The 9,735-nt window shown below is 43.2% G+C and overlaps 1 non-coding gene across 1 annotated transcript; it reads left to right on the forward strand.

Moving 5' to 3' along the window:
* The first annotated feature begins 275 nt into the window (after positions 1–275).
* On the forward strand, positions 276–357 carry trnas-gcu (transfer RNA serine (anticodon GCU)). The gene has a single exon. It is a non-coding gene; the product is annotated as a tRNA-Ser (tRNA).
* The last annotated feature ends 9,378 nt before the right edge of the window (positions 358–9,735 follow it).

Genomic DNA, 9,735 nt, shown 5'->3' on the forward strand with positions numbered 1-9,735 from the left:
CGAAAACCTCCTGCTGTCTCGGGTTCTTCATTCCGTTGACTTCAAATCTTCACAGAATTTAACAGACCTTGCTACATAGTCATTTCCTCATTTTTGTTCAGATCATTATGTGCATAGTGTGCCAGTGGGAGTGCACTTGCCCCTCAACCCAGGGGTCAGACCATAGTCTTGGAACCGTACTGTTTTATTTCTCATTTCAGCAACACCAGGGAGAAATGTCTGCTGTTCTGCATGATTTACGAAATTCAATTATTCATAGCTGCTGGAGCAGCTGTGACGAGGAGGCCGAGAGGTTAATGCGATGGACTGCTAATCCATTGCGCTCTGCGCGCGTGGGTTCGATTCCCACTTTCGTCGATGTCAGCAACGGCTTTCAATGGTGTTGTTTTCTGATGATCACAGCTGCCGTATTGAAACTGGAACGCCAATGGTCAGTTTATATTACAAAATCTCAAAGAAAAGTTTGGGCCTGTTGACTAAACTGCATTGAAATGTTGGTTGCATTGGGATAATGAAAAGGAGCTCGTTTTTCGTTTTCAAGTCAAGTTGCTGTGAACATTTTTTTCGTATGAAAGACATCCAGGAAAATCAAATAACGAGAGCTGCGAAGTGTATGTTTATGCAAAGGGATTCTTAATGAATGTTTTGTCAGATGAAATCTGGAGGAGGTTGAGTAGAAGTCATTCATCCTGGTGAGAAGAGCACAGCGACAGCACAAAATAATGGAGATATTTCAAAGCGGCAGGACGTGGGTGTAGGGGCACTTAGATCTGGCTGTAAATGCACAGTGGAGAATTTCCGATGTGGGTGCCGTGCATGGGCACGGAGAGACTTACACATTGGTCTCGGCCTCGCCCCTTGCTCTCGCCATTGATGAATGCTGGACATAAGGCACAAATAAACACAAGATGTGGGAAGCAAGCTCCCTCTCGTTATGCACACACTGGATGTATCACATTGGCAACTTCCCTCACCTTCCTGGACCTCTCCATTGAACTATGAACAACTAGAGAAATCAGGATGTTACCTTTCGGGAGTAAAACTAAACTGTGGATCAGTAACCGCAGATTCATGCAACATAAACATGAAAAATCATTTAAAATGTAGGGTGTCGGTTTGCTCGCTGAGCTATAGCTTTGATATCCAGACATTTCGTTACCTGGCTAGGTAACATCATCAGTGGCAACCTTCAAGTGAAGCAAAGCTGTTGTCTCCTGCTTTCTATTTATTATCTTTCTCCTGGGGTTTGTGGTGATGTCATTTCCTGTTCGTTTACTGCGGGGTTGATAGATGGTATCTAGATCTATGTGTTTGTTTATAGCTTTGTGGTTGGAATGCCAGGCCTCTAGGAATTCTCTGGCGTGTCTTTTCTTAGCCTATCCCAGGATAAATGTGTTGTCCCAGTCGAAATGGTGGTATTTCTAATCCGTGTACGAGGGAGAGAAGGTCGTGCCTTTTTGTGGCTCGCTCGTGTTCGTATATCCTGGTGGCTAACTTTCTTACTGTTGTCTTACGTAGTGTTGTGGAAGTCCTTGCATGGAATTTTGTAGATGACGTTGGTTTTGTCTATGGGTTGTACTGGGTCTTTTAAGTTGGTTAGTTTGAGAGTGTTGGTGGGTTTGTGTGGTACTGGGATTCCGTGGGGTCTTAGGAGTCTGGCTGTCATTTCTGAAACTTCTTTGATGTGTGGTAAGGTAGTTAGGATTTCTGGCTGTGTTTGGTCTGCTTGTTGTGGTTTGTTCTTGAGGAATCTGCGCACTGTATTTTTTGAGTATCTGTTCTTCTCGAATACGTTGTATAGGTGGTTCTTCTCTGTTTTCCGAAGTTCGTCTGTGCTGCAGTGTGTGGTGGCTCATTGGAATACTGTTCTGATATAGCTTTGTTTGTGTGTGTTGGGATGGTTGCTGGTGTAGTTTAGTATTTGGTCAGTGTTTGTCGGTTTTCTGTATACGCAGGTTTGTAGTTCGCCGTTGTCTTTTCTTTCTACTGTGACGTTCAGGATTGGGAGTTTGTTGTCGGTTTCTTCCTCCTTCGTGAACTTTATGCCTGTGAGGTTGTTGTTGATGATGTTAAATGTCTTTACTATCTTGTTTCGTTTTGTGATGACAAAGGTGTCATCTACGAAGCGGACCCAAATGTTTGGTTTGATTGTTTGTAGGGGTGTTTGTTCCAGTCTTTGCATTACCGCTTCTGCTATGAATCCTGATAGCGGAGATCCCATGGGTGTGCCGTTGGTTTGTTTGTAGATATGTTGTTAAAAGTCAAGTCGGTGGTGAGATACAGGGCCACTAGCTTCATGATGTTTTCGTTGGTAACGTAATTGATGGTGGTTGGTGTGTGTGATGGTTTCTTCTAAAAGTGTGGTAAGTGTTTTCTTTGCCAGGTCGATGATGATGATGGTGAACAGTGCTGTTATGTCGAATGAGATCATTGCGTCGTCTTCCTCCACTTTGGTGTTTTTAAGGAATTCCTGGGTGGAGTGGATGGAGTGCTGAGACTCTTCTATGAGGCATTTCAGACTTGTGTGTAGTTCTTTGGCCCGTCTGTAAGTTGGTTTTCCGGGTAATGAGTCTATGGGACTGAGCGGGGCTCATGGTTTATGAATTTTTGGTTGCCCGGTTTGACTTGGGCAACACATTGATCCTGGGACAGTCTAAGCAAAGACATGCCAGAGAATTCCCAAAGGCCTGGCACTCCAACCACAATGCCATAAACAAACACATAGATCTAAATGCCATCTATCAACCCCGCAGAAAACGAACAGGAAATGACATCACCACAAACCCCAGGAACCCCATTCAGGAGAAAGATGTAAATAGAAAGCAAGAGACAACAGCTTCACTTGGAAGTCGCCACTGATGATGTTACCTTGCCAGGTAATGAAACGTCTGGATATCAAACCTACAGCTCAGCGAGCAAACCTACACCCTAAACCTCAACCTGAGCTACAAACCTTCACAAACCTTGCGATTTAAAGTATCTTTATACGCCTATCATTAATAGACTTTTCGTTATGATACCCGTCTGGTTGAACGAAGAAGACACCACATTTCAAGATGGATGACAACGTTACCAATTTTGTTTTGAAACTGAGATCTATTTGATCATTTTACACAGTGAACAAGTTCATTTTAAATAATGCAAACCACATTCTCTCACCTGGAATAAAAGTGTGATTTCAATATAAACATTGTCCTTGCTAAGTCGCAGTTACTCCACATGAAAAATAGGATGTAATTTTTATTAAGCATAGATCAATTAGCACCATTATCTAACTTTGGATTGACTGCAGTATGCACATGCTAAATAAGGTATAAGAAAGAATGACTTTTGGAAATAATGATTCGGTGGTGACTAAAAATAATATTAGGTTCTCATGATGCGGATATTCCATCAATGGCTCCAGTGGTAGAAATGTTCAGTAGGCAGTATTTCTATGATGGTATAGAAGTATGTGAGCTGCCAGGGATGGGAGCTCCCACTTCATCTGGAGCAGCGTCTTTTGACGTGGACCAGGGAGCATTGTGACATCAGTCTTGGAGTTCCAACCACACCTGGAGCAGCTTCTGTTGACATGGAGCAGCAGGGAGCATTGGCACATCCGAATGCAAGAATTAATCTCATTTGGAGCGGCTTCAGTTGACATGGAGCAGGAAGCTTTGCGAGATCCATCTGGGAGCTCCACTCTCACCTGGATCAGCTTTTAATGACATGTAGAAGCAGGGAGCATTGGGACATCAGAGTGATCGATCCAAACTCAACTGGACTGCTTCTACTGACATGTATGAGGGAACATTGGGACATCAGACTGGGAGCTCCAACCTCACAAGGACCAGCGTTTAATGACATGTAGCAGCTGGGAGCATTGGGACATCAGAGTGGTAGGTCTAACCTGAACTGCACCACTTCTACTGACATGGATCAGGGAGCATTGGGACATCAGAGTGGGAGCTCCAAATTCAAGTCGAACCGGTCCTCTTGACATGGAGCAGCAAGGAGCATTGGAACGTCAGGTTGGGAGCTCGAACATCACCTGGCAAAGCTTGTATTTACATGGAAGAGGAGGGAGGATTGGGACATTAGGCTGGGGGAAAGAATAGCCAACTATTTTAATCTAAAGTAAAATATGTTTCAACACCTCCGATGTTAATTGATTTACGAAGAATCTTTCCCGAGAAAACAATTAATTCTTCAGATAGTAGAGACAAGTCCTGCAAATATTCAACTCAGGAAAACGCATTGGTACAGAGAGAAATGGGAGTGAGGTTTCATGTCTTGGTCTTTTCTTTTCTGGCCGACTCGGCACTGGATTACATCACCGGAAGGAAGTTTTCACTCATTTCCTGCAAATACGGACAGGTCACTAACGTAATCTAGAACTGAAAATTAATGGGAATATGCAATGTTATGAATTGGCTGGAGTTTACCTCAAGTTATGGTGAAAATGCAGCAAAGTCAGTTGCAATTTCCAAGATCAGCAGTGACCTCATAGATTGGCTGATCACATTGTGAATGGTCGTTTTTTTCAGGACAATTTGAAGTGAATCAATGATGGTGATTATCTTTGTTCTTTGTTCACCTTGTGACTGTTACTGTTATTGCTCATGTCCTTGTGAACACCACAGCTCTGCAGCGGGTAAAATCTCAGCTGTGCATCTGGCCATTGGTGCAACCATTTGTATAGCTGGCTACGGATCAGGTGGGTTGTAAGTTCGAGTTTTACTTTGCGCAAGCGCATTGTGGAGATTCATCACACAACCAACCTACTCATTTTTGTAATGCTGAGGTGGGTAATATTTGAAATTTTCATCTTAAACGAAAATTCTTTCACTGTCTTCGACCAGTTAAACATTGCCACGAGCTATCAGAGTAAAAATTACACAGCACCAGATTGTATTGAACAGACGTATTTGGAAGCACCAGTGTTCCATGCACTGCTTCTTCATCAGGTGTTTGTCACCTGTTGGAATCTGACATGGCTTTGTGTGATTTTTAAATGTATCCACCCCAGTCCAACACCAACACATCCAAGTCATGGGTACCGTCGACACACCGAACGGTCGGTTAAAGTTCAGATGATCTTCCAAAAGATCGCGCATGTTGACACACACACCAAGTTTCTGCAGAAAAACACCCACCTGATGAAGGAGCGACTCTCCGAAAGTTAGTGTTTCCAAATAAACCTGCTGGACTCTGCCCTGATATTATGTAATTTTTAACTTTGTCTACTCAACTCAAACACTGGCACTTCCATATTATAGACAGCATCAGTCATGTCCCAGCGCTGTCAGAGAAGGCAATCCTGGAATAGCCCAATATATTGCATATGGGTATGTTTCGTTTTCAGAAACCAACGCACTCAATCGCTGCAGCTCCTTTGGATGAAAAGACAGAAAAGAAATACCTAAGAGTCAGTTTTGACAATATTTTGAAACTGTTTGGGAAGTGGAATCAGAGGAGAATTAAGGATTAACTGACCGACTGTGCAGAGAGACGGAAGGCACTTTTAACTTCTTTGATAAGCTGGGGTATTAACTGATCTAAGCCATGAAACAGATTCCTGGTAGACCTGCTTTCTCTGCATCAGGAACAAGAGGTCCTGATTTCCTGAACGGTAATGAAACCCAGACCACTCAGTTAAAGCGCTGAATACTTACCACTAGACCACCAGGGATGAGGGCAGGAGCCGTTGCACCGTTTCTTCATCACACAGTTTTTGGAATTATATCACTGCAGATATGTTTCCCCTCAAAAATGATTGAATTATCGAGAGTTTACAGCACAGAAATGGGTCCCTTCATCTCATTTCCCAGCACGTGATCTGTAATCTTGTGAACTCTGACGTTTCACCTGAATGTTAATTTCTCTGGAACGTTTGAATCTTGTAAAACACAATAAATGGGATTTAAGTTTGAGATGGGAACTGAACCCCATTTTTGTCCATAGACTAAAGCACGAAGACACAGTTCCCCAAGTGTGACACAGGCCTCAGGAGAAAACAAGCAGAAAGTAAGATTTCACCGACATGTCTGATGTTGTCCCATTTCAGAGTTCAACACCAATGTCTGGTTAGAGCAAAGAAAGGAAGCATTCAGCCTCTCCCGTCCCAGTGTTCCTTGCCCATAATTTCCCCATTACTCTGTAGTTTATACTGCCTCACCTCGTTCTTGCTGCCAAACTTGATCACTGCTCACGCCCGCTATTTCCTGTCCAGCTGAACGGTTTACCTCAAGTTCTTGGAATGAAAAAACAGGAATGGCCTATTTCAAGCACTTTTCTAGGTTACAAGAACAGTGTTATCACCACTGAGCAAGCACATTGCCAGCTCAGAGAGAAGGTCTCATCCTTTAGAATAAGAAATGCAAAGATGATTGGATAGACTCGTATTGTAAACCAACCAACAAGACCGGAATAGGGCCGAGGGAACCCCGCACAGAAGGATGGGAGAATAGAATGCCGAATCTCATGGTGTCCAGGGTGATGTGAGCAGAAATCTTCCCTGGTAGTATAGTGATGAGGATTCAGTGATTTCACTGTCATGGCTTGTTAAAGGTTAACATTTACAATAATCAATATGAAAAACTACCTGATATTTCGAAGCAGAATGATGTGCAGCAGACAGAATCGGTTCCCTGCATGAACTAATAAGAGAGCTCAGAAGAGCCAGGAGGAGACATGAGAGCCAGGAGGAGACATTTGCAGTTGTTGGCGGATAGGATCAGGGTTAACCCTAAGGTTTTCCATAGGTATGTCAGGAATAAAAGAATGACGAGAGTTAAATTAGGGCCAATCGCGAATAATAGTGGGAAGTTGTGTGTGGAGTCAGGGGAGACATGGGAAACACTAAATAAGTATTTTTCGACAATGTTCACTATATAAAATGAAAATGTTGGCGAGGAAGATACAGAGATACTTGCATCTAGACTCGAAGAGATTGAGGTTCCCAAGGAAGAGGTATTAGAAATACTGCAGATTGTGAAAATAGACAAGTCCTCTGGGCCAGATGGGATCTATCCTAGGATCATCTGGGAAGCAAAGGAAGAGATTGCTGAACTTGTGCCATTGATCTAGAAATCATCGTTGTCTAGAGGAATAGTGCCTGAGGACTGGAGGACAGCAAATGTGGTTCCCTTGTCAAGAAGGGTAGTAGAGACAACTCTGGTACTTTCAGTCCAGTGAGTCTCACTTCAGTTGTTGGTAAAGCGTTGGAAAAGGTTATAAGAGATAGGATTTAAAATCATCTAGAAAAGAATAGTCTGATCAGGGACAGTCAGCACGGTTTTGTAAAGGGTAGGTCGTGCCTAACGAATCTTATGAGTTTTTTGACAAAGTGACCAAACAGGTGAATGAGAGGAAGCAGGTTGATGTGGTGTATATGGATTTCAGCAAGGTGTTCGATAAGGTTCCCACAGTAGGCTATTATACAAAATGCAGAGGAATGGGATTGTGGGAGACATAGCAGTTTGATTCAATAATTGGCTTGCTGAAAGAAAACAGAGGGTTGTCATTGATGCAACATGTTCATCAAGGCGTCCAGTTACTAGCGGCATTCCGCAAGGGTCGGTGTTGGATACACTGCTATTCGTCATTTATATCAATAACCTGGATGATGGCTTGGAAGGGTGGGTTAGTAAATTTGCAGACAGCACTAAGGTCGGTGAAGTTTTGGATATTGACAAACGATGTAGTAAGTTGCCGAAAGACATAGATAGGATGCAGAGCTGGGCTGAGAGGTGGCAAATGGAGTTTAATGTGGACAAGTGTGAGTTGATACACTTTGGCAGGAGTAATTGGAATGCAAAGTACTGGGCTAATGGTAAGGTTCTTTAGAGTGCAGATGGGCAGAGAGATCTTGGTGTCCATGTACACAGATCCCTGAAAGTTGCCACCCAGATTGACAGGGTTGTTAAGAAGGAAAACAGTGTTTTGGCCTTTATCAATAGAGGGATAGAGTTCTGGAATCAGAAGGTTATGCTGCAGCTGGATAAAGATCTGGTACAAAGATTTGAAGTATTGTGAACAGTTCTGGTCACCACATTATAAGAGGGATGTTGACGCTTTGGAAAGGGTGCAGAGGGGATTTTCTAGCATGTTGCCTGGTACGGAGGAACGACTGAGGGCCTTGAGGCTGTTCTCGTTGGAGAGAAGACTGAGAGGTGACTTAATAGAGACATACAAGATAACCAGAGGTTTAGATAGGGTGGACAGGGAGAGTATTTTTCCAAGTATGGGGCAGGCAAACACGCGGACCACAACTATTAAAGTGAGGGGAGATAGGTATAAGACAGATGTCAGGGGTAGTTCTTTACTCAGAGAGTAGTTAGGGCATGGAATGCTTTGCCTGTAACGGTGGTAGTATCGCCAAGATTAAGTGCATTAAAGTCATCATTGGAGAGGCATATGGACGTACATGGAATCGTGTAGATGTGATGGGCTTCAAATTAGTCTGACAGGGCGGCGCAACATCGAGGGCCGAAGGGCCTGTACTGCGCTGTAATGTTCTATGTTCTATATGCTACAGTTCCACATCAGCAATGTCATCTGCAATTGCCTGACGTTCAATCAGTTTAAAACAAGAACGGAGGGGGCGTCAGGAAAACGGAAGGGGAATAGTTGTTTGTGAGAGTTAACTGCATGCCTCGTGGAGCCAGTTTCAATGTAGATAATGACTCTCGGCTTTCCTGTTTACCTTGGTATACTGATCACTACTGATTAATTATCTAATATTGTCTGCCCTTTGTGTTTTGTTCTTTGTACATTTCACCTCGGTTCAGTGCTCCGGGGGACCACGCCTTTTTTAAATTTAGCACGTTTTACTCAGGTCGGTTTTGCAGCTTCATATTAAGGCCAACAATTTTAAGAACAGATAGACACCATTCAGACCACCAAGTCTGCTCCGCTATTGAATGGTTTCATATCTGATCTGATAACCTTGAACTGCACTTTCTTGCCTTTCCCCATAACGCTTGATATCTTTGCTGTTTGATGATCTGCCGATCTCAGCCTCATTACACCTAATGACACTTCCTCAACAGCCTTCTACACGAAAGTTCATTGATCCAGAACTGTCTGAGAGAATAAATGCTTCTTCGTCTCTATTTTCATTGTGAGATCCGCATTCTAATACAAAGTTAAAAATCGCACAACACCAGGTCATAGTCCAACAGGTTTAATAGAAGAAACATCGTTTGGAGAGCTGCTCCTTCATCAGGTGGCTGTGGAGTACACAGTGGTAAGATACAGAATTTATAGCGAACGGTTACAGTGTAATGTCACTGAAATTATACATTGGAAAAATACCTTGATTGCTTGTTAAGTCTTCCATCTGTTAGAATGACTATGTTAGGTTCATTTCTTTTTATGTAAATCGAAAAACTTTCTTTTAACAGTTACATTCTCAGGTGGACTTTACCAATTAGTGTCAGCACAGATGATATGTTGAAGGTGTTAGTCCCTGTATGCTGCGTCCATGCCATAATGTTTAGACTGACGCTAATCTAACAAAAACAACATGCTGCAGGCAAGAATGCCTTAAGACATGGTACATTGGTGAAGCTGAGCAGAGGCTACAACAACGGAATGGGCGCTCCACATCAATCAACAGACAGGTGTTCCCCTTCCCAGTTGGAGAGCACTTCAGTGATCCAGGACATTCGACCTCGGATCTTCGGGTAACAACCCTCCAAGGCGGGCTTCGGAACAGGCAGCAGCTAAAAGTGCCCCCACAGAGACTGA

This window comes from Chiloscyllium punctatum, chromosome 4, assembly GCF_047496795.1.
Source record: "Chiloscyllium punctatum isolate Juve2018m chromosome 4, sChiPun1.3, whole genome shotgun sequence".
In the NCBI taxonomy this organism is placed as follows: Eukaryota; Metazoa; Chordata; class Chondrichthyes; order Orectolobiformes; family Hemiscylliidae; genus Chiloscyllium; species Chiloscyllium punctatum.